Raw genomic sequence first — 24,641 nt, forward strand, 5'->3', positions numbered from 1 at the left:
CAGTCTCTCTCTGTCTCTCTCTCTCTCTCTCTCTCTCTCTCTCTCTCTCTCCTCTCTCTTTCTCTCTTCTTCCCTCACTGTGCCTATGGACAAGGATATAGAATTCTCACCTACTCCTACAGCACCGCACCTGCATGCTGCCACCATGATGATAGTGAAGTAACCTCTGAAACAGTAAGCAAGCCCCCAGTTAAATGACTTCTTTTGTAAAAGTGGCCATGTTTGCAGAGCCCCTTCAAAGCGCAGGAACACTGACTGAGACTGGAGAAGGCAAAGCTACAACAAATCAATCAAAAATAATCGAAGACCACAGAAGGTTGTTGGTAAGAAACAAGTGTGTTCCAAAGCTCTAAGTAACCTTGAAATTGAAATTAATTAAAGATAAGTACATATAAACCAAAGGTTTTCAGGAAGTGTTGAAACCAATGAAGTAAATATAATGAGAAATCCTAAAATGAATAAAATCAAATGCATGCAAATTTAAAAGTGATTAAAAAAATAAATATCAAATGAATTACAAAAAACGATCCCACAGTTACGAAAATCATGCCCGGTCGTTAACAGGATAAGACAGTGGGGTTTTATTTTTTATTATGGACAATGACTTTAAAAAGAAAATACAAGTATGCCTGGAGTCTTGAGGAAAACGTTGAATATGGCAAATACTTTAGAAACTATGTAAATCATATAGAAATCTGGTCTTTTTCCTCATTTAAATGTTGCTCTCCTAATGATTTCTGATAAGAAGATCAGTAAACTGTATCTATGGTCATTCAAATTTGTAATTGGAAAAAGTTCCTGGGTGGAGCCTGAGGACTCTAGTGACTTCAGGTTCATTAATTCAACAGCAGGATAAGTGGAACACTCACTGATAGACTCTCTGATCACTTTCTTGGGACATGAAACCTGTATCTCTCAGAAGTAGCCTTTAGCATGTCCTTCTCTTCCTTTGTAAAGACAAAAATGTCCCCTTCCCCCATACTGTATTCCACATGTCTATCCCCAAAGCCTCTGACTCCAAGCATCATGCTTGAGAACTCCCTGTGTGACACAATTGACATGCCTGGGCAGAATTAATGACCACTAAGTTGATTTTGACATAGATTTTTCAGAACTGTTGGATGGATCCAACCCAATCACAGGCATTGTTATGGTTTTTAGAGGAAAAGAAGAAATTCAAAGACTTTCGGAGCAGCAGAAAAACTTCATTCTCTACTCTTAACCTGTCATATGAAAATGGACTCCACAAGATGAGATGGAAGAAATGCAGCTGCGTGGACGGATGGACCACTGTACTGCCATCCGAGGGAACTGGAGTTTGAAATAGCCTGAATGTGGTCAGAAGCAATTCCTCCCTTGACCTTCCAGTCAAAACTGATACTGTCTGAAACCTTGGCTTTGGCCTTCCAAATTCTGTGCTAAACCTACCAGACTTCACCCCTACATGTGGTCACCTGATCAGTTTTGCTTCAGGCCACAACACGTGTGGTAATTTGATTAGTGCAACACTAGATTCGTGGCTGGCATTCCACAGTACAAAACACTGTAGAAAGGACACCACACCTAACACTGCCCCCCAAATCCCAAACTGAAAGACTATGAGTCCCCCTGTCCCTAGTCTTGGGAATCCCATTATCATACCTTCATATTCAAAAGGTGTGGTACAATACTGGCTAGCTTAGGGTCCAACTTGCTCATGCTCGCCCAATAGATGCCATTTAATCCCTTCTTTCTGAGTTCTGCCTTCTGAATCCTCAGTAGATACTCTGCTTTTCCAGGACTGCACTTGTGATGACCTTTACTTGGGTGTGGTATTTTGTACTCAAGCACCTGGCTGTTACTGCTAGGATCCTCCTTTGCTACCACTTATTGTCACTACCATAAGTAGTGTTACTCTTCTAATGCCACCACTAAGAGCAGGACTTCTTGTGCTGAGCTCTCTCTCCTGGCTTCCCACCTAACATATCAAATACAAAGGGAATAAATACAAGCACCCCTCCTTTCTTTTCTCAGCCTTGGGTCCTAATTATTTAGCTCAGGCTGCCAGAACAAAATACCAGAGATTGAATGACTTAACGACAGAGGTTTACTATCTGGAAGTTCAGGATGGAGGGGTCAGGGGGTCAGCCTCATTTGGAGGGAGGGGCTTCTTGCTGTGTCCTCGCATGGCAGAGAGGAAAATCAAGCTCCCAGCTACCTCAACTTATAAAGGCATAAATCACATGGGATCCTTATGGTGAGAATAATATCCCTATGAAAAGATTAATTACCTCTCCTAAGTCCTGTTTCAAATATGATCACAGTGTGGGGTAGGATTTTAATATAGCAATTTGACAGGTGGACATCTTAGCTGATAACAGGGTATTTCCACCCTGGAAAGACAGAGTAATACTACAGAAAATTGCCCATTTAAGATTGATAGGTAGTTGATCTCAGGACTTCAGTTCCAAGCTTGGACAACTATTTTTATATGTTCACTTTCAGTATCAGGACAGCCTTAATGCCTTTTAAATTCCATCTTTTCTTCACTTCACCACTCCAGCTTTGCATCTAGAACCATATCCCCTTTTCCCCTCTACAAGATTAGAAATATATAAGTATGTAGAAGGCTGAAAACAAATAGTAACATTAGGAAACCTTAGAAGACTATATTGTTTAGACAATATTCCATGTTGTAGACCTACAATTGAGAAAAAAAAGAGTCCAGATATTAGGGATCAGCAAACATTTTCTGTAGAAGTCCAGAAAATAGATATTTTAGGCTATGGAAACAACTTATAACTATTCATCTTTGCCTTCACAGTCTGGAAATGGCCACAGAAAATACATAAACCAATGGGCATGGAAATGATCCAATATGCTACAGAGGATGAGATGAGAGATATGTGGAATGTCACAAATTGTTATTCTTCTTTTTAATTTTCTCCAACTGTTTAAAATGCAAAAATTACTTTTAGGTTATACTCTTAAACATCCTGGCATTGAGCCAGGCTTGCCCCTCAGACTGTTACCCATTGCTGCTAAAACCTAAGGAAAAGCAACTTCTAAAGGTCAAGAGTCTCTGACCTCTCTGCCCTCTGTCCCTCTCTCACTAAAGCTTTACTTAAACATTCGCCATGGGCCTCAGTTGTTCTTCTTGGAATTACACCATTACATCTCAGTGATACTGTAGCCCTTGAAGATTAGCACCTGTGTTTATTAACAATGATAAGATTTCAGAGGGCTTCGACTTATTGGTAGTGCAGATACAAAGCACTTAGTCTGATTTCTACCTCTGTCAAAAAAAATAGAAGGAAGAGAGAGAGAAAGAGAGAGAGAGAGAGAGAGAGAGAGAGAGAGAGAGAGAGAGAGAAATCAGTCACACTAATGGTATATACTTAAAGACTACTGCCTGGTCATCAGGAATATCTTCTTCCTTTTGACCTCATGCCAAACAAGATGGCATCTGTTACTCTTTTATGTAGTGGTTTATCTAGGTGTCACAGGGACAGGCATTTGGGATTGTCTCAGTGTTAACTTCCAAATGTGTTTTTTTCCTGTTACTGGGAGAGTTTTGTATCTGTGTGTATGTGTGTACATGTGGAAGTGTGTAGAGCCCTTGGTGCTCAATCCTCAAAACTTCCTTACATCGCATCACAAAATTTCATGAGAGTCGCACTAGAACACTTTGCCCTATAGCTCAAATCCCTCCCTTTTGAACCATATAGTGATATTCAAGTCATTTGTTCTTGGCCTCTATGACAAACAAGCAAAACAAAGTTTTTTATGCCCTGAGATAGATGAGAGGAGCAAATAAAATGACTCATATCAGCACACTTGTAAATATGCCAACTACTAACTAATTGATATTACTTATACACTTTATTGATTAGAAGTTTTGTCTTTAAAAATACACAACAGGATGTTTATATTCTTTAGCATTTACTTTAAAAATATTCTTTGATACTGTGGGACAGAGAGAAGGCTTGGCAGTTAAAGGCACTTGCCACCAAGCTTGGTAATTGGGTTTGATCTTTGGAAGTTACACAGTAGAAGAAGAGAATCTCCCACCTATATGAATACACACACATGCATGTATAAACACATACACTCATGGGGAAATCCATATATAAAGTGCATAAATTAAGAAACAAATAGATGTTAAAAATATCTTGAGTACCTTCTAATATTCTTAGAATATTCAACATTTATATTTTTAAAGTTAATAAATATAAGCTTAATAGGAAAGAGGTAGGCTTCAGGATGACTTCACTCTAACAGATTTGAAGTAAAAGGTTTTCTCCTTATGGCAAGCCCCTCCCTACTCCAATTCAGCAGACTAAATTCTCTGTCATGGTTTTTACACCCTGTGAATGACAACATGACTGGATATCCTCAAAAAGCATTTAATGATAGTGAAAATCCTAAGACAACTCATTAATAAGTGATTACTTATCACAAATAACCTTGTTATGATAATTACTATTGTTAATACTTGGAAAAATGATCTGCTTAAAATGAAGTTTGTTTTCATTTTTCTTAGAGTTTGAGTAAGGGCAAGTTATTATAATGTAAAACTACATGAAGTGACAAGGACAGAGCACCCAGCCAAGTCTACAGAGTCCCTTACCATGCAGGTCTGGGCAAATATCAAGGTACAGTCTTCTGCATTTTCTCATCCTCTGGTAATACTATAGATACACACACACACACACACACACACACACACACACACACACCTGACTATGAAAGACTCACTCATGAAGAACTAATATTCTTTAAAGCTAGAATCACTGAAATAGAAGAGATTAGAACCAAAGGGAACTTAAACAACAAAACAAAATTGAAGAAAATGGAAGGCTATGGATGTAGCTCAGTGCTAGATATTTCCCAGTTATACTCAAGGCCCTGGATTCCATTACTAGAAATATAAAAAAGTGTGTGTATGTGTGTGTGTGTGTGTGTGTGTGTGTGTGTATGCATCTATATGTGGATGTGTGGATGGATAATAGGTAGATAGATAGACAGACAGACAGACAGACAGACAGACAGATAGATGACAGATAGACAGATAAATACTAGAGAGACAGACAAAGATGAATTAAATGGGGACTTAGTTGCAAACTCTTCATTCATACTGGCTATGAGAATCAACTGAAAAACAGTCTAGTCTAAGTGTTTTCAGACCTTAAATTCATCCTTAGTACTTCAATGCAAGGAGTAAACAAATTGAAACAGGTTGGATGTGTGAAGAAGTGGACAGGACCAATAAGATCCTAAAAACAGAAGTGTGAGAATTTGCTCATATGTCCTATCTCATCCCGTATACTTCACAGCTTCAACCCCTTCTCTTTGATGCTTACACTGGAGTTAATCCAGCTCAAGTTCCTAACATGGAAAAAAAATCCTTTCTAGGCACTTACATAAAAATACCTAATGGACAAATGCTTTTGTCATTTGATAGAGCATCTCTTGGGTATATTCCCAAGAGTGGTATTGCTGGGTCCAGGGGTAAGTTGATCCCGAATTTCCTGAGAAACCGAAACACTGACTTCCACCGTGGTTGCACAAGATTGCATTCCCACCAGCAATGGGTGAGGGTACCCGTTCCTCCACAGCCTCTCCAGCAAAGGTTATCCTTGGTGTTTTTGACTTTAGCCATTCTGACAGGTGTAAGATGATATCTCAAAGTTGTTTTGATTTGCATTTCCCTGATTGCTAAGGAAATTGAGCACGACCTTAAGTGTCTTTTGGCCATTTGAACTTCTTCTGTTGAGAATTCTCTGTTCAGTTCAGTGCCCCATTTTTTAATTGGGTTAATTAGCATTTTAAAGTCTAGTTTCTTGAGTTCTCTATATATTTTGGAGATTTGTTCAACTATGTTCATAGCAGTATTATTTGTAATAGCCAGAACCTGGAAACAACCTAGATGCCCTTCAATGGAAGAATGGATGAAGAAAGTATGGAATATATACACGCTAGAGTACTATGCTGCGGTAAAAAACAATGACTTCTCGAATTTTGCATGCAAATGGATGGAAATAGAAAACACTATCCTGAGTGAGTTGTCCCAGACCCAAAAAGATGAATATGGGATGTACTCACTCATAATTGGTTTCTAGCCATAAATAAGGACCACGGAGGCTACAATAGGTGAACCTAAAGAAGCTAAGTAAGAAGGTGAACCCAAGGAAAAACATATAGTTGTCCTCTTGGCTAAGGGAAGTAGACCAAATTTCCGGGAAGAAAATGGGATCTTGGGGGTGGGGTGGGATGGGGGTAAGGGGAGATGGGGAGAGAAAAGGTAGAAGGGAAGGAGGGGGGACCTGGGGAAACAGGAGAATTGGGATAAAGGAAAGGTGGATAGGAGAGCACGGAACCACAATTCTGAGTTAAGGGAGCCAGTTTAGGGTGGGCAAGAGAGTTGACCCTAGAGGGGCTCCCTAGTGCCCAAGATGAGGTTCCCAGTTAGTTCCTTGGGCAGCTGAGGATTGGGAACCTGAAATGACCCTATCCTAGAGCAATACTGACGAATATCTTGCATATCATCATAGAATCTTCATCTGGTGATGGATAGAGATAGAGACAGAGACCCACACAGGAGCACTGGACTGAGCTCCCAAGGTCCCAAGGAGGAGCAGAAGGAGGGAGAACATGAGCAAAGAATTCGGGACCCCGAGGCGTGCATCCACCCACTGAGACAGTGGAGCTGATCTACGGGGAGCTCACCAAGGCCAGCTGGACTGTGACCGAAAAAGCATGGGATAAAACCGGACTCTCTGAACATGGCGAACAATGAGGGCTGATGAGACACCAAGGACAATGGCAGGGGGTTTTGATCCTACTTAATGTGCTGGCTTTGTGGGAGCCTAGCCAGTTTGGATGTTCACCTTCCTAGATATGGACGGAGGGGGGAGGACCTAGGACTTACCACAGGGCAGGGAACCCGGACTGCTCTGTGGACTGGAGAGGGAGGGAGAGAGGAGTGGGGGGAGGGGGAGAAGGGTGGGAGGAGGGGGAGAAGGGTGGGAGGAGGGGAAGGGAAATGGGAGGCTGGGAGGAGGTGGAAACTTGTTTTTTGTTTATGTTTTTTTTTTCTTCTTTTCGCAATAAAAAAAATATGCTAAAAAAAAAATACCTAATGGAGAGGGCTGAATTCTGTGGTCTTATAAGGGGGTTATAGAAGGATTCTAAAGTGTTTGTTGTAAAGAACTGTGTTCAGGCTGGTCGGTGGTGGCACATGCCTTTAAACACAGCACTCAGGAAGCAGAGGCAGGTGGATCTCTTTGAGTTAGAGGCCAGTATGGTCTATAAGAACTAGTTTCAGGATAGCTAGGTCTGTTACTCAGAGAAACCCTGTCTCAAAAAACCAAAAAACAAACAAGAGAGAGATTGGCATCAAAAGCAGACAAAGGGTAGCTAAAAAATTGGCCTACTTGGGTTTTCAGTCATATAAAACATTATGACATCACAAGAGATTATAAAATTAGCACCTCAGTTTTCCTTGTATAATCACCATTGAAGATGCTCACAGACTCACAGACTGACAATTAGTTTTCATGGAACAAGAAGAGAAGGAAGATGATCTAGGCAAATGAGGGAAAGCATACAATCAAACTAGTGTTAATTCCTGGACACAGAATTAAAAGAAAATGATGGCAGACAGGAGGAAGCAAGAAGCTGAACAGCATGAAAGAGGAGACTGTGTGCCAGAAAGGGATGCTGTCCTCGACATGATTTTCATCAGCAGTTTTACTTTTCATGGGGCTAGTTTTTTAAAAGATGAAACATGGGAAATAGCTTAAGTGCATAATACAATTACTCAAGGAGTTTAAGGTAATTCTCAGGCCAATCCCCATGCTTAGAGATTCTGATTTAATTAGTTGGGACTGAACCTGCATATGGGTTGAGTTTTAAAGTTCACCTTGATGGTTCTAAACCCTAGTCATGGTGCAGAGAGATTCAAAATAGATAGCCTTTAGAATCTAAAGTGGGTTGCTACCATGAAATCCAAAGAACCACGTAATTTTTACAAAAGCTACTTTACATTACACCATCCTTCTGCATACTCCATAAATACACTTTCCTTTAAGTTCATGGAGTATATTATCCTTTTGTTGCATGGAGTAGAGAGAGAAACATAATGAAAGTGGCCACTTCTCCCAGTGTTTTTGCTTCTCCCAATATGCCACCGGTTGTGATTTGAAAGTAAAACATCTCTGATAGGCTCCTGTATTTGGACACATAGACCTCAACTGGCCTAGATGGTTGTGCATCACTAGATGCGGGCCTTGAGAGTTCTTAGCCCAGCCTCCTTCCTGTCTGCTCCTAAGTGTAGACTCAACACGGCTAAGCTCTTTCATGATTCTGTACCTTTCTGCCTAACCATAATATATTTTGTCAATCTGAAAAACCAATAAAAACTATCCATCCTTTGTGCTGCTTCTTGTTATCTGTTTTATTACAATAATGTGGAAAGTAACTAACACATTGCCCAAGTTCACCCAGCATTTCCCTATACAAGAAACCTATTGCAGAAACCAGGTAATAGCAGATAGCACTGTGAGCCATAGGGTTGGATAAAATCATTCCTTACACATACAGTCTTCTCGGAGTGACTCACTGAGCCTTCTTAAGAGTATAGCGTAGTCTCTCTGCATGATGACTAAAGTTTAGAGCTATCTAAAGGGAACTTTAAAACAAACCCATGCTCAGGTTCAATTCCAACTGATTAAATCAGAATCTCTAAGAATAGGGGTTGGTCTGAGTAGTACTTTGAGCTCCTTTTTAATTGTATTATGCTCTTAAGGGTGAGCACTATTTTTCCACAAAATCCAAGGAGCAGACAATTATTCTAATCTAGTTGCTTATTAAGGATAGTTTTCTAACAAAACATTTAATTATTATCTAATCAAGACAAGCGAAATAGAGAATTAACCCCAGAATTTTGTGCTACTGCAGTGTTTGAGATCACAGCCAGTTCCTATCATTTGTGAAGTGACAAACTGCAGGAGATTGAAAAGAGTGGAATAGAATAAGTTATTCTGGAAGATGGTGGGCTTCAGAAAGTGGGAACATGTTCAGCTCCTGGACTGTGTCTTTCTTTGAATCTGCCTCCCTTAATATGGTGACACTGAGTGCACACAGCTGGTGTGCAGGACTGAATTGTTGGAATGCATTTATTCTTGTCTGGATTTGTCCAACAACTCTAGTTCTTAAAGGACCCTGTTGGAAGCCACTCTCCCTTGGGTAAGTACTGCCACATGAGGCCAAATAGAGGCCCGAGGGTACAGGGGGCTGACAAATCATTTATAGTTCCTTAAAATTATTATTTGCTCTACATGTTTGTTAGACCCCATCTAAAAGAAATTCTAAGGGCTCTGAAGAGGAGGAACAGAGATGAGGTGGTGAGAATAATAGGGATTTTAATCAGTGTGTATCTAGGTGAGTTTTCCTACCAAATTTGAACGTGGAACCTTGCCGAAAAAAAGATGCACAGTTAACTGATCCACCAAAATCAACGTAATTTTAGTAATGTCTTTTGTTATTTAGACTTGGTAGAAGTGTTATGCCCACTACTCCCAGTGGCTTATCAATATTCCTTATAACTACATCAATATTCCCTCCAAGGACCACAGCAGATATTTGATGCCTGTTCCCATTTCCTTGCATTTCCAGGGATGTGCCTGTGTGGTAAGCAGCTTTTACCACGTGGCTGGCATGTCTCTGTTCCCAACTTATTCACTTTCTGACTGCTACCATCACTTCACTGAACAGCAAACACTGACATTTCCGCGATGGTGGAAATGCCAGATGCACTGTCGGGAACTCTTCTATGCCTTCCAGGTTTCTGCTGTGAGGGAATAGTAAGATTCTTTACACTGATTCCATACAGTCCCCCAATGTTCTTCCTTGGAAACCCCGTGGCTCTGCTACAGTATTGCACTATCCACAAATTGAACCTAGAATCTTCTACCTGTGAACATCATGTCATGCTGTTCTTATCTCACATCTCTGCTACAAAAAAATCTAACCTGAATGATTTGCTTCAATGCCATCAAGCAATAAAACTTTTCCAATTATGATTTGGTTGTCTCTGGGCCTCTGTGGTATTTGCAGCTCTTTTATAGCATTCCTGCTATTTTTCTCATGCATGTATGTGTACATGTATGTAGTTATGCCATAGTTAGGGTCTTTCAGTTGCAAGCTTCATAAAACTCACTCATCGGAGAAAACAATGAGATCCCTGATGTTGGACTCTTCAACTCTTCCCCCTCTGCCTCTTGCAAGCCCAGGCTTCGTCATATTAACTTAGGAGGCAAAATTCTGAATTTTGATTGATAGGATTGGTGAGGAGCATGCTAAAGTTTTGCGAAGTAAAAATCATGTAAATAAAATCAGAAATCAAATAATAAACTGGAGAAAACAGTCTCAACTCGAAGATCAAACAATAAGATGGGGAAAATAGTTTCTCTAGTCTACAAAGACCTTTTAAAAATCAAAAATTACTGAGATGTAACCTGATATAAAATTGGGTAACTACATTTCAATTGGTTACAGAAAAGGAATATTCAGCCGCCTCAAACATATGCCTCAAACTTTTCTCAACACCAATCTAAAAAACATTGTCTATTATGGGTCTTCACAGGCAGACAATATTTCTCTTAGAATGAGTGTAAGAGATTGAAAGAAGCATAAATAAAACACATAATCTGTGAGAAAAGAACCCGATATAAAATTAATGTCTACATGAATTTATCATAGTATTTTAACTTTAGAGTATCAGAAACAGACTACTAGAAAGTGGAGACTATCCATAAATCATTTAGAAAAGACAGGAAATTATAATATAGATTAATAAGGAAAACTGCAAAAGGTAAATAGCAAAAGTTAGGGGCCAACAGCCACTTTTTCTTTATTTCTTTTTTATTAATTAAATATTTATTTATTCATTTATTTTACATCCTGACCACACTTAGCTCTCCTCCCAATCCTTCCCCCACATTTCTCTTGCTTCCCCAACCCACTCCTCTGTTTCTGATCAGAAAGGGGATGTGCAAGTTAACACTCCCACCATCAGGGGACAAGTGTTCCCCTTGCTCCGCATCCTCTCTGGCATAAATTGTCATTAGTGTTTTTATCTTAGCTATTCTAACAAGTGTAAGTTGGAGTCTCAGTGTCCTTTTGATTTGCATTTCCCTCATGGCTAAGGATGTTGAACAATTCTCTAATAGCCATTTGAGATTCTTCTATTGAGAATTCTCTGTTTAGATCTGTATGCCATTTTTAATTGGATTATTTGGTTCTTGGTTTTTGATGTCTAGTTTCTTGAGTTGTTTATATATTCTGGATAGCAGCCCTCTGTTTGATGTAGGGTTGGTGAGAATCTTTTCCCACTCTGTAGGCTGCTGTTTTGTCTTGTTGACAGTGTTCTTTTCCTTACAGAAGCTTTTCAGTTTCATGAGGCCCCATTTATTGTCAATCTCAGTGTCTGTGTTGCTGGTGTCCTGTGCATTCAAGACTACTTCTAACTTTCTCTTTATCAGGGTTAGTGTAACTGGCTTTATGTTAAGATCTTTGATCCACTTGGACTTAAGTTTTGTTCAGGGCAATAGATATGGATGTTTGCTTTCTTCTACATGCCAACATCCAGTTATACCAGAACCATTTGTTGAAGATTCTGTCTTTTTCCATTGTACAATTTGGCTCCTTGTCAAAAATTAGGTGTTCATAGCTTTGTGGATTTAGATCAGGGTCTTGATTCAATTCCATTGATCCACATGTCTGTTTATATGCCAATACCATGACTTTTATTACTACAGTTCTGTAACAGTGCTTGAAATCAGAGATGGTGATACCTCCAAAAGTTTCTTTATTGTACAGGATTACTTTAGCTCTCCTGTTATGGAATATTATTTTAATTATGTAAAGATGTGTTACTTTTGTAGATGTTGCAGAATATCACTTTAACTATTTGAAGGTATGTCACTTTTGCTTCTGCTGCCTTTGCTAATAGTGAAAAGATGTGCTACATTTGTTTGTGATGCATTTTTTAATTATGTAAAGATATGTTGCATTTGTTCCACCTTGCCTACCTAAGGCTCCTGATTGGTCTAACAAAAAAAGTTGAGTGGCCACTAGTTAGGCATGAGGGATTTGCAGGACTGGCAGGCAGAGAGAAGAAAAAGGAGAGAAGGAGGGAGACACTCAGGGCCAGAAGCCAGGCAGATGTCAGACAGACAGACATGAGAAGTAGTAAAAGTAGAACATACAGAAGGAAAGAAAGGTAAAAAGCCACGAGGAGAAATGGAGATCAAGACAGATTAAGTGATAAGAGTTAGCAAAAAATGAGCGTAAGATAGTTGAGTTTTTATTACTAATATTAAATCTCCTCATGATTTGGGAGTGGCTTGGTTCTCAAAAGAAAGCCTGGTACACTATCCTGAATTTTTTGTTTGTTTGTTTGGTTTGGTTTTTCCATATGAAGCTGAATATTTTTCTTTCAAGATCGTTAAAATATTGTATTAGAGTTTTATGGGGATTGCATTGAATCTGTACACTGTTTTAGAAAGAATAGCCATTTTTACTATGCTAATACTACTGATCCATAAGCATGGGAGATCTTCCCATCTTCTGATACTTTCTACAGTATTTCTTCAACGACTTAAAGTTCTTGTCATACAGGTCTTTTATTTGCTTGGCTAGAACTACCCCAAAACACTTTATATTATTTCTGGCTATTGTAAAGGGCGTTGTTTCCCTCATTTCTTTCTCAGGCCATGTTCCATTCCTCCATTTGTATATAGGAGGGCTATTGATATTTTTCGAATTTATCTTGTATCCAGCTACATCATTGAAGGTGTTTATCAGTTGTAGGAGTTCCTTGGGATTTGGGGGAGGGGGTTGTACAGTATCATATCATCTGCAAATAACAATTCCTTGACTTCTCTTCCAATTTGTATCCCCTTTATCTATTTTTGCTGTCTTATTGCTTTAGTTAGAACTTCAAGCACTATATTAAATAGGTATGAGAGAATGGACAGCCTTGTCTTGTTCCTGATTTTAGGGAAAATGCTTTGAGTTTCTCTCCACTTAGTTTAATGTTGGCTGTCAGCTTGCTGTATATTGCTTTTATTATGTTTAGGACATTCCTGTATCCATGATCTCTCCAAGATTTTTATCATGAAGAATTGTTAGATTTTATCAAAGACTCTTTCACCAATCAATGAGAAAATCATTTTTCTTTCAGTTTGTTTATATGGTAGATTACATTGAAAATTTTTTGTATGTCAAATTATCCCTGCATCTCCGGGGTGTAAACTGTATTACTGTAAATAATCTTTTTTTATGTTTTCTTGGATTCAGTTTACCAGTATTTTATTGAATATTTTTGCATCAATGTTCATGGGAGAAACTTGTCTGTAATTCTCTTTCTTTGTTGCATCTTTTGGTGGTGTGGGTATCAGGGTGACAATAGCCTCATAAAAAGAATTTGGCAATGTTCCTCCCGTTTCTATTGCATGGAACAATTTGAGGAGTATTAATTCTTCTTTGAAAGTCTGGTAGAACTCTGCACTGAAATTTTCTGATCTTAAGCTTTTGGCAGGGGGACTTTTAAAGACAGCTTCTATTTCCTTAAGGGCTATAGGTCTACTTAAATTGTTAATTTACTCTTGATTTAATTTTGGTATATTGTACCTATCAATAAAATTATATTTTTATTTTATATTTTATGAGTTTTTGAAGTATGTCTGTTGTTATGTCCCCCTTTTTGTTTGTAATTTTCTTAATTTGAATATTCTCTCTCTGCTCTTTAGTTTGTATAAGGGTTTTATTTCTCAAACATCAAACTGTTTTATTGATTCTTTATATTGTTCTCTTTGTTTCTATTTTATTGATTTCATCTACGCCTCTTGAATATGTTTGTTTCTTTTTGTTCTAGAGATTTCAGGTGTGTTGCTAACTTCCTAGTGTGAGATTTTTCCAAATTCTTTATGTGGGCATTTAATGCTATGAAATTTCCTTTTATCACTGCTTTCATTGTGTTCCATAAGTTAGGGTATGTTGTGCATTCATTTTCATTGAATTCTAGGAAGTCTTTCATTTCTTTCTTAATTTCTTCCTTGATTCAGTTGAACACTGTTTGGTTTCCATGAGGTTATGGGCTTTCTGTAATTTGTTTTGTTGTTATAATGGTAATTACATGGTTATCAGATAAGATACAGGGGTTATTCCCTTCTTGTGTTTCTATTGAAGTTTGCTTGACAAAGTATGTGGTCAGTTTTAGAGAAGTTTCCATGAGGTGCTGAGAAGAAGGTATATTCTTTTGTATTTGGGTAAAATGTTCTATAGATGTCTGTTTAGACCATTGGAGTTATAGCATCTGTTAGTTCCATTATTTTTCTGTTTAGTTTCTGTCTAAAAGACCTGTCCATTGGTGAGAGGGGTGTTGAAGTCTGGCACTATTAATGTGCAGGGTTCTATGTGTGATTTAGGCTTTAGTAATATTTGTTTTACAAATATGTGTGCCCTTGTATTTGTGGCAGAGATGTTCAGAATTGAGACTTCATTATGATGGGATTTTCCTTTGATGAATATGAAATGTTCTTCATTTTTTGATTAATTTTGACCTGAAGCCAATTTTATTAGCTATTAGGGTAGTTACATCAATTTTATCCTTAGGTCCATTTGTGTTGGGATTAAATTTGTATGCCATCACATCTAAAAAATTGGTGTTCAACGTGTGGACAATTGCATCCACAGAAAACCCGAGAGAGCTTGGGAAGTAATTCTTGACTCAAAATAATAGCATTAAGCATGGCTTCTTGGTAGCAGCAATTTTTTGGGTTTGCTCTCTTTGCTAGAGGCAACTGCATCTGATTTAAGAGAGGCTTTCTGACTCAGCTTTAGCTGCAAAACTTTGCAGCTCTTTTAAGAGTCCCTGCCTCCAAACACTTAAATGGTGTTTATGAATTTCCAACAGCATGCTTCTTAATGGTGTTAGGGACCTTGAAACTCCACAGAGTTGTAGCAATAAACATGGCTTTAGTCAGTACCTCCGCCATTAAGCTAGGCTCTCAGAAAGCTAAGGAACGGGTTAGATCCAGCTGTCAAAACTACGGCTTTAATCCTAGCCATATTTCTTAGCAAAATAAAGACTCATGTGGTTAGAAGAAAAGAGATATACAGTAAAAATAGATTCAGATAAAGAAAACCTCTAAAGAGTTTACAGTGTGTTTAAAAATACATGTAGGCTTGGGAGAGAAAATAAAAATGATAAAGTCCTTAAAATAAAAGAGAAAGAAAGAGAGTAGTTGGGTGTGGTGACAACACACCTTTAATCCCAACACTTGGGAGGCAGAGTTCAAGGTGTGGTGGTCCACACATTTAATATCAGCACTTGGGAGGCAGATGTGGGCCAATCTCTGTGATTTCAAGGACAACCTGGTCTACAGAGTGAGTTTCAGGACAGCCAAAGATACGCAGAGAAATCCTGTCTCAAAATGCCAAAAAATAAAAATAAAAGAGATAGAGTTTAATATAAAGCCATGTAAAGATGGAAAATAGATAGAGACTCTGGATAGTGTATGTTATTATTTTCTCTTTGAATTGTTTGAATGCTGAGAAATGAACAACAGCTGCTAAAAGACATTTGATTATAAATGTTGCTGAATTAATTTAACGTACATATTTTAAAAATGCTTTGACTTCAAAATTTAAGCCAAAAGATATGTTGCATTAGAGAAGAGGTTGAAATGTCCCCTGAGAAATCTCTAATAGGAGCAAATGGCCCAGATGATCTGACGTTTCAGTGGACCTCTGTTAGAAGTTCCTCTGAGTTCTACATCCAGTGCAGTTTCAAGACTGCCGGCTAAGATAGATGATCAAGCCTTACAGAATCTTCCAGTCAAGACTTGACCATAATTCAAAATTTTCTTTATGTCTCCATAAGATTATCAGCACCCCCAATAAAGGAAGCAGTATAGAAAATTACACCCACATTCCCAAAAAATGGATTATGGATATTTTTCTTTGTTTAGAGTGTTGGTTACAATTTGTATGGATAATGGTCTGGACAAAAGCTAAACAAGGGAGATTCCATTTAGAGTTTTCGATGTGAAAAAAAAAAAGAAGGGAGGGAAGTGCTCTGGACAAAGGTTTTACCCTGAAAAGATTTGGTTTTTGTACTTGTTTAATAAAATGCTGATTGACCAGTAACCAGGTAGGAAGTAGAAGTAAAGCAATGAGAACAGGAGAATTCTGGGTAGAGGAAAGAGTCAGTCTGTAGTTGTCATCCAGACACAGAGGAAGCCAGACACAGAGCAAGCAAGATGTGACTGCCTCGCTGAAAAAGGTACCAAGCCATGTGGCTAACACAGACAAGAATTATGGGCTAATATAAGTTATAAGAGTTAATAAAAATCTGAGCAAATAGGCCAACCAGTTTATGATTGGTTCAGACCTCTGTGTATTTCTTTGGGACTGAACAACTGCAGGACCTGGTGGGACAGAATCCTCGGTCAATACATTTGATTGAAAAACCTTTTCCTTTACTCTGAAGCACTGTTTGTCTCTGAAGTTGAAATGTGTTTCTTGTAAGCAACATAAGGATAGATTCTGCTTTCATATCCATTCTATTATAGTCTGTGTCTTTTAATTGGTGAGTTGGCTCCATTAATATTTAGAGATATTAATTACCAGTGATTGTTAATTCCTATTATTTTTTGTTGTTGGTGGTGGTGGTTGTAGTGTATCTGCGTGTGTGTGTGTGTGTGTGTGTGTGTGTGTGTGTGTGTGTTTCCCTTCTTTGCATTTTACTGGTGTTATCTATTGAGTGTATTTTTGTGGGTACAGCTTACTTCCTTTGGTTGGAGTTTTCCTTCTAGTACCTTCTATAGTGCTGGCTTTGTAAGATAGGTATTGTTCAAACTTGATTTTGTCTAAATATCTTGGTTTCTCCATCATAATGATTGAAAGTTTTGCTGAGTGTAGGAGTCTGGGCTGTCATCTGTGGTTTCTTGGTGTCAGCAAGACATCAGTTCAGGCTCTTCTGGCTTTTAAAGCCTTCATTTAGTAGTCATGTATACTTCTGATAGGCCTGCCTTTATATGTTACTTGGTATTTTTCCTTTGCTGGTCCAAATATTTTTTCTTTATTCTGTATGTTTAATGTTTTAGTTATTATGTCGTGAGGGGAATTTTTTTATTTTGTTTTGTTTTGTTTATCCAGTCTGTTTGGTGTTCTGTAAGCTTCTTGTAACTGTATAGACATGTCCTTCTTAAGGTTGGGTAAGTTTTCTTCTATGATTTTGTTGAATATATTTTCTGTGCCTTTGAGTGGGGATTCTTATCCTTCTATTCCTATTATTCTCAGGTTTGGGTTTTTTATGGTATTCCAGATTTCCTAGATGTTTAGTGTTAGGAATCTTTTAGATTTAACATTTTCGCTGACTGATGAAACTTTTCTTCTACCATATCTTAAATGCCTGAGATTCTCCCTTCCATCTTTTGTATTATGTTGGTGATGCTTGCATCTGTAGTTCTTATTTACTTATCCAGATTTTTCTTTTCTGGAATTGGCTCTGTTTGTTGTAGAAGGAGCACCGGGCTGCGTTCCTGCCACCCAGCCACCTGGCTAGTTTATGCCCCAAAATAATTACATGGAAACTGTATTTTTTTAAATACTGCCTGGCCCATTAGTTCTAGCCTCTTATTGGCTAACTCTCACATCTTGATTAACCCATTTCTAATAATCTGTATAGCACCACGAGGTGGTAGCCTACCGGGAAGGATTCTAGCCTACATCTGTCTCGGGTCAGAGAATCATGGCGACTGCCTCACTTCCCTTCTTCCCAGCATTCTGTTCTGTCTACTCCACCCACCTATGTTCTGACCTATCAGGCCAAGCAGTTTCTTTATTAGTTAACCAATGAAAGCAACAGATAGATATTAGACCCTCCTATATCAGTTTGTGTTTTCTTTATTGCTTCTATATCAATTTTCAGGTCTTGGACCTCTTCCTTTATCTGCTGGGTAGTTTCTTCTTGCTTTTCTTTGCATTCCTTAAGGGATTTATTGATTTTTCCCATTTTTTGTTTGTCTTTTCCTTAAGGGAATTTTTCGTTTTCTATTTAAAAACGGATATCATCTTCATAAAGTTATTGATTAGATCATTTTATTTCACTTCAGCTATGTTGGAATGTTCATGTCTTGCAGCCATAGTATCTCTGGGTTCTAGTGGTTCTGTATTGCCCTTTCAGTTATTGAATGCATTGTTACACTGGTGATTAGGCATCTGGATTTGGGATGATTACAGGTCTGGATGCCGATTCTTGTGCTTGTTGGGTGGGTGTTTTGTTCCTTTGTTTTCTGTTTCCTTTATTGTCTTCTGGCCTAAATGGCCAAGAATTCTTGTGTCTGGAAGGTCTTCAGGTCCAATAGCACATCTCAGCTAAGGTTTATGGGGATTTGGGTGCCTAGATACATCCTGGACTAATGTTGCCTATGGAGTCTGCTAGAATTGTGGGAAAGGTCTGACTACAGGGAAGATGATGAGGTGGGTGTGGTTGGGCAGCAGACTGGGTCTTGGGGGAACAGAATCCAGTGGTTAGTGGCAGTTCAGCTAGCTGGCTGGTCTCTTATATGCTCATATGCTCCATGGCTAATGGAGACTGTATCAGAACAGTGGAATTCCACAAGGTCTAGGGGCAGGACCCAGCTTCCCTGTTGATAGTGAGATGGGAAGAGGAGGGGCACTCACTGTGCCCTAGGGCTGAGGGTCTGAGGATTGGGACAGCTCAGCTTGGAGGCCAGTTTTTTACCTGTTCTTGAGACTAATAAGGGTGGTACCTTTGCCTATGGGATCTCCTGGAGTTGCAGGGAAAAGGTGACCACAGGGAGGATGATGAGGTGGCTAATTTTGGGTGGAAGAATGGGTCTCAAGAGGAACAGAATCCAGTGGTGGCTGTGGCAACAGTATAGCTGGCAGGCAAGTAGATCTCTTACCTGCCACTGTTTTGTCTTTTCTGTGTGGTAGATACAGGATACCATATCCCACAATTATTGAAAAAAAATTTCTTGCATATCTTTCTTTTCCTGTTCACTGAGAGTACCACCCAAGAATCCCTACACCAAATATCTGACCCAATCATTTTAACACTTGAGTTTAAAGCAGGAGTCACAGGGAAAATCATGCCCACTACTCAGTTTTGTAATCTCTCATAGGGACATAACTACCCCCATCTGTTGATACTTTCTCCCCAGCTGCTACACATATAGACATGATTAGTTGTGATAGATATTATATGGTTCCACAAAGCCAAAAGTACTTACACTCTGGGCTTTTGCAGAGATGTTTTCCAATCCCTCGTTTCTACCAGTTTCAGTTCATCCTTAAGATTGCACCTAAGTCAGTCTCAAGGCATTTATCTGTCACTTAATGAGCAATGCATGTATCTGGAAAGGAAAGGCCATGTTCTACCAGGAAAAGAAACAATGGAGAGGGTCTCTTAGAGCTCTGAACAAATTGTATGCATTTCTATGCTTTCAAATGCTTTGAATTCAATTCAATTAAATAATACTATATTCAACTGCTTAGTTAAATTGATCCATTGCATCATCTTCCCTCTCTTTTCCTTCCCTTTGGGAAAACACATACAGAATATTTTAGAACAAATGGACATAAAGCAACTTTTCTAGAGCTGGATTTTTCTGCTGCTTTGCTAAAGGAAATTATGAAATGTGACATTAGATGTATAATCATCCCCTATATTTATGTGCACTACTCAACCACAAACCCCTCAAAATGCTGTAGAAACCCTCAGAAGGGAGAAAAACATGCTTTAAGAAAAACTAAGACTGATATGGCTATATTTGCATTCCATAAAATTTGCTCATTTTGTTCTCAGAAACTTTTCAATACAAGTCAAGTTTTGAAGGGAACTCTCCCCCTTTCATAATCTTGTAGTAAACCCCATTTTCATGAACTAATCAAGATGGGCCTGCAAATTTTATTTTGGAAGATTTAATAATTTGCCAAATGATATAATTGTTGCACTTAAAATGAGAATGAGACAGAAAGTACATGTGATGGTTTAATGTTTATAGCTCTTTCATGAAAAAGAATCATTCATCTGATCAGAATATTTGGAATATAAATGAGGCACATATTCCTAAATTATTTTTCTTATGAAAATGTAAATTGCTTCATGATGCCAGTTTTTCAAATATCTTTCATTTTTGGTTACTATCAAATATATTTTAGCCTACTGAATTATCCTTTTCCTATAATGTTGAGCTCAAAGACAAAGGTGTTTGAGATAAGAAGCAAAATAACAGAAATTGTATATTAATTGTCATAAAATTATGGCAGTATAAAAATCTTGTGCTAACCTTTATCCCATTATAGCTAATGTTCTGTCTTGGTTAAAAAAAAAAAAGCAAAGAAGTTTTCAACACAAATCACATAGCATCATACTGATTGACTAGATGACTAGATAAAAATTTGATGCCATAACTTCTTCTGAGTTCAGAGTCTACAGTTTCTAAGGACGCAAATTCTAAGAGTGCAAAAACTGTGAGATTCTATTTGATGTCTGGATTGTCATTTACTATCCAGTCCCCCACTTTATCATTCTGAGGAAACAAGTATTTGTGTACCACACACTAGAGAAAACTGCTCTAGCCATCTCAACTGTATATCATCAAGAGAAATGCCCTGCCTCAGAACACCTAATTTATTGTCCTTTCATTTGCATTATTTATTGTTTTATATATAATGGATTTCAAAACAACCTTGAGACACTGTGACATTAGACTCTCATGACCTGGTATTTACTGCAGATTTTCTTTCACCAAAAATTTAATTTTCTGCCTTTAATTTCTTAGCACAAATGAAGCAATTTCGGTGTTGCTGCTTTGTCTACACTCTCACTGTGAAGCTTGGTTTACAACTCAGATGTAGTTTCTCTGATCTGTCATGGTCTTTAGGAAAGCCTCTAGAGGGAGAAACTTTCTGATTATTCCCATAACCAGTAACCCTTGTTGCCTAAGGGCTGGCTCAGATGTCTAATATGGAAAGGCTACATAGCCTGTGGCATAATAGGCTGTGTTAAAATATAGAAATGTTTACTTTAGTTTACACATTTGACCTCCTCAAAAGCCTTTCAGACCTGTTCATTATCCAGTAAGTACCATTATATTTGTCATATTTTTCAACATAGTTATCATTTTCCTCCCCATTCTGTCATTAAGAGTAAGGGGTTCTAGAAGAGAGAACCAGAGATATTTATAAAAGATCAATGGTTAGGATGTAAAATATCTTACAGTTTTCTTTGCTTTCTGTTCTCTCCCATCCTAGACAGAGTGGTCTTCAAACAGTCATTCTTAAGCTATTTCATAAGGTCCTTTCACATCCAACTAAGTTTTACACATTTAATTTGTTATTCCACTAATTCCACCCCTCCACTTCTTAGGTTTTTGCATTCATTATAACATCAAAATAAGTAATCACCATATGTATCTATGAATCCTACTTTGCAATTTGTTATGGTTATATTGTAGTGGTCTGCTCTATCGTAGGCAGGGCATGATAGATTATATGCATACCTGGATAGTCTGCTCAGGTTGATTATGCTTGGCAAATGCTCTGTTCCATTTGACAATGTGTGTGTGTGTGTGTGTGTGTGTGTGTGTGTGTGTATTCTCACTAGTCTATGCAAAGAATGTGCACATATAGCTTCTTCAATGTGAGCAAAAAAGGTGGAAAAAAATATGCCAATAAAGTATATATTAATAAAGTACACAAAGGGACATCTAAAATTCAACTCTACCGGTGTTGTATTAGTATTGAGTGAATTTATCTACCAGATAAAAATTGTATTGTGGATAACAGTGTTAGTAATAATTAATGTCTTAAAGGTTGTGAGTAAGCTCTGACTTCTTGAGGTTTTGAATTCTAGTGTAAGGCAGTTGGTTTAGTATGGATATAAAAAGGGAGCTGAATGACATATTGGTATAATAATTTAAGATTAGTAGAAACAGCAAAAGTGACAAGTTTGAAAGATAAGCTCAAATGCAGTTAGACAGTTGACAGCTTCATGGTATGTTCTTCTCTAGAGCTCATGTTTCTTTAGGAGGTCTACACAGCTTCTATTCTGTGGACAATAGGCTATAGCAGATTGCCATATCTACTATCTATCTCTACACTTGGCCAAAGTAATTGCCCTGTTTATGTCTCCTTTTCTCCATCCATAAAATGGGAGCAGTCCTTCCATTGCAGCTAGTTTGTGAAGATTAAATGAGGTGATTATTAAGTTCCAGGCACAGTACCAGACATCGAACAGATCCCCAACAAATAGCAATTGTCGTCCCCTCTTTTCTACTTTCTGTGCTCTGGCTCCAAGGATGCAGGCAGCTTTTAAGTCAGGTATGTTTCCTGCCCCTCTGGGTTGCTATATGTAAACGTATGCAAATAACGATGTGACACTCCCAGTTGTCCCTTTTCTGGATGATGTGGGAAATGGCACATGGGTGTTTCCATTGTCACTCCCATCTTTAGTCACCTTGGAGGAAATACACACGAAGAAGTTGCAGACGTTCCAGACAGCTCAGGAAATCTGTGACATGGTTATTCCTAGATTATTGAGACACCCTGGCAATGCCTCATCTGCTGGGTAGCCTGGCCAACTCATCCTTGAAGAGTATCCCAAGGGGTTTAGACATAGTTTTTAAAGAGACTGATAACAACTGAACATCTCACCTGTAGCAGGGGAATCTGCATACCTTCTTTAAGGCTAGATACATTGGCAATGACAGGACCATTGATGACAATAGAATTCAGACACACCAACCATGCTGTAACTACCCAAGGAAGTCTATCACAATCTTGTAATTACAGGGCCCAAAATAATCAAAATTTTGTCAGTGACTGGTAGCTTACCTAACTTTTGTCTCATCTTCAACACAAATAAATTTCATGAAAAGTCAAGTTTATCTCCTAAACTTATAGTATAGGGGGGCACAATTCTACTTGCTCCACTTGAAGCTTTCTTTCACCAACCAATTTCCAGTCAAAGTGTAACAACAGTTGTCTTTCTCCTTGTTTGCCTTAATGTTTTCTCATCCAGTGGCTACAGCAAGGTCTGAATGAACTAAAATTCACCACATGTTCTCATTCAAGTGATCTTTATTTAAATCTGGAAATTCACCTAGTGAGCCAATCACGCGAGGATATTCGGCTTCTTGATTTTCCATATCTCCTTGAATGAATTGTAGTTCATAGGATCAAGTTACCCTTTCCTGGCATTGTATATTTTCAAAAAAAAAGATACTAATATGCAGACCTTTATTCATCACCCCAACAAGCAAAGTTTATTTCAAAGACACATAGATTTCTATACATAAGTTCAAAGCTATATCTCTAAGCAGTAGACCTCAGACAGAAGAACAAAAGTAGGAAGTCAAGAAACCACTAGTTGAAGAGAGGAACCAACCCTGTGTCTGCTAAACATGATCATGCCCAATGCTCACCAACAGGCACAAGTGCAGATGGTCTCATTCTGTTGGAACTTAACAAAGTATACAGCTTTCTCAAAGAATAAGGCCATATAAAAAAAAAACAATGTCACGCTCATGGAAATGTAAGGCTCATTAAATTTAATCAATTTATATAGTTTTAATGAGCTCTTCCAGAGTAACTGCCATAGCAAGGGTCTGCATGACGTTTTAATGCTGACCTAGCCCTAATTACACACACTTTTCTCTAATTATCAGGTGCCATCAGTGTTCTCTTGGTGCTAACTTTACATGATTATCCCTATATCCTATATCTTAATATACTTTACAGAATATCAAACACAATAAACTTTTGCTGAATGAATGAGGAAATTTTTCATGGAAATTGGGAGATCTGAGGTAGACAATGGAATCTGCCCTGAAGGGATGTAGGAACTTCCTCAGTTAACATGGGAGAAGTTTTCCTTAAGTGGGCATTCCTAATAGTTTTCATAAGAAACGTTTGGTTACTTCTATCTCAGAGTGACTTCCCCATGAAATCCTACCACAAGTATGCTTCGTACTTTTGGGAAATCTCCCCTAATATGTATGTATCTGAATGGCTATATGATAGATAATCAGATATGTCTTGTAACACAAGATTAAGGCTTTTCCAGCAATAGGGATGTATTGGAAGTTTAACTGCCCCTACTTTTTAAACTTCATACTTTTACACCTCTGCCAGCTCAGCCAAAGAAGCAGTAGCAGTGATAAAGAGAAGCTTCTGCCCAAATGAAACATTCTCTTATAAACAACTATGTTTAGTGAATACATAACAATATTGAATTTAAGTGTTTGTGTATACATGTGCTAGAAGATATGCAAATATGTTCAGTTGTGTAGAGGTCAAATGTCGCTGTTGGATGTCTTCTCTAATTGCTGTCAACCTTATATTTTTGGGAGGTCTCTCACTGAATCTGGAGTTACCAATTTAGTTATCGTGGTTGATCAGCAAGTCTCTGGGATGCACCTGTTTCTTCCTCCTCAGTTCTGGAATTACAGACCTGTGTTTGTATCTGGCTTCTATTTGAGTGCTTGGGATCTAACTCAGGCCATCATGGGTATGTAGTAAGCATGTACTGACTAAGATATCGCTCCAGACTTTACTAA

Source organism: Microtus oregoni, unplaced genomic scaffold (genome assembly GCF_018167655.1).
Source record: "Microtus oregoni isolate MIOR12 unplaced genomic scaffold, Mior012 000036F_ref0000092, whole genome shotgun sequence".
NCBI lineage: Eukaryota > Metazoa > Chordata > Mammalia > Rodentia > Cricetidae > Microtus > Microtus oregoni.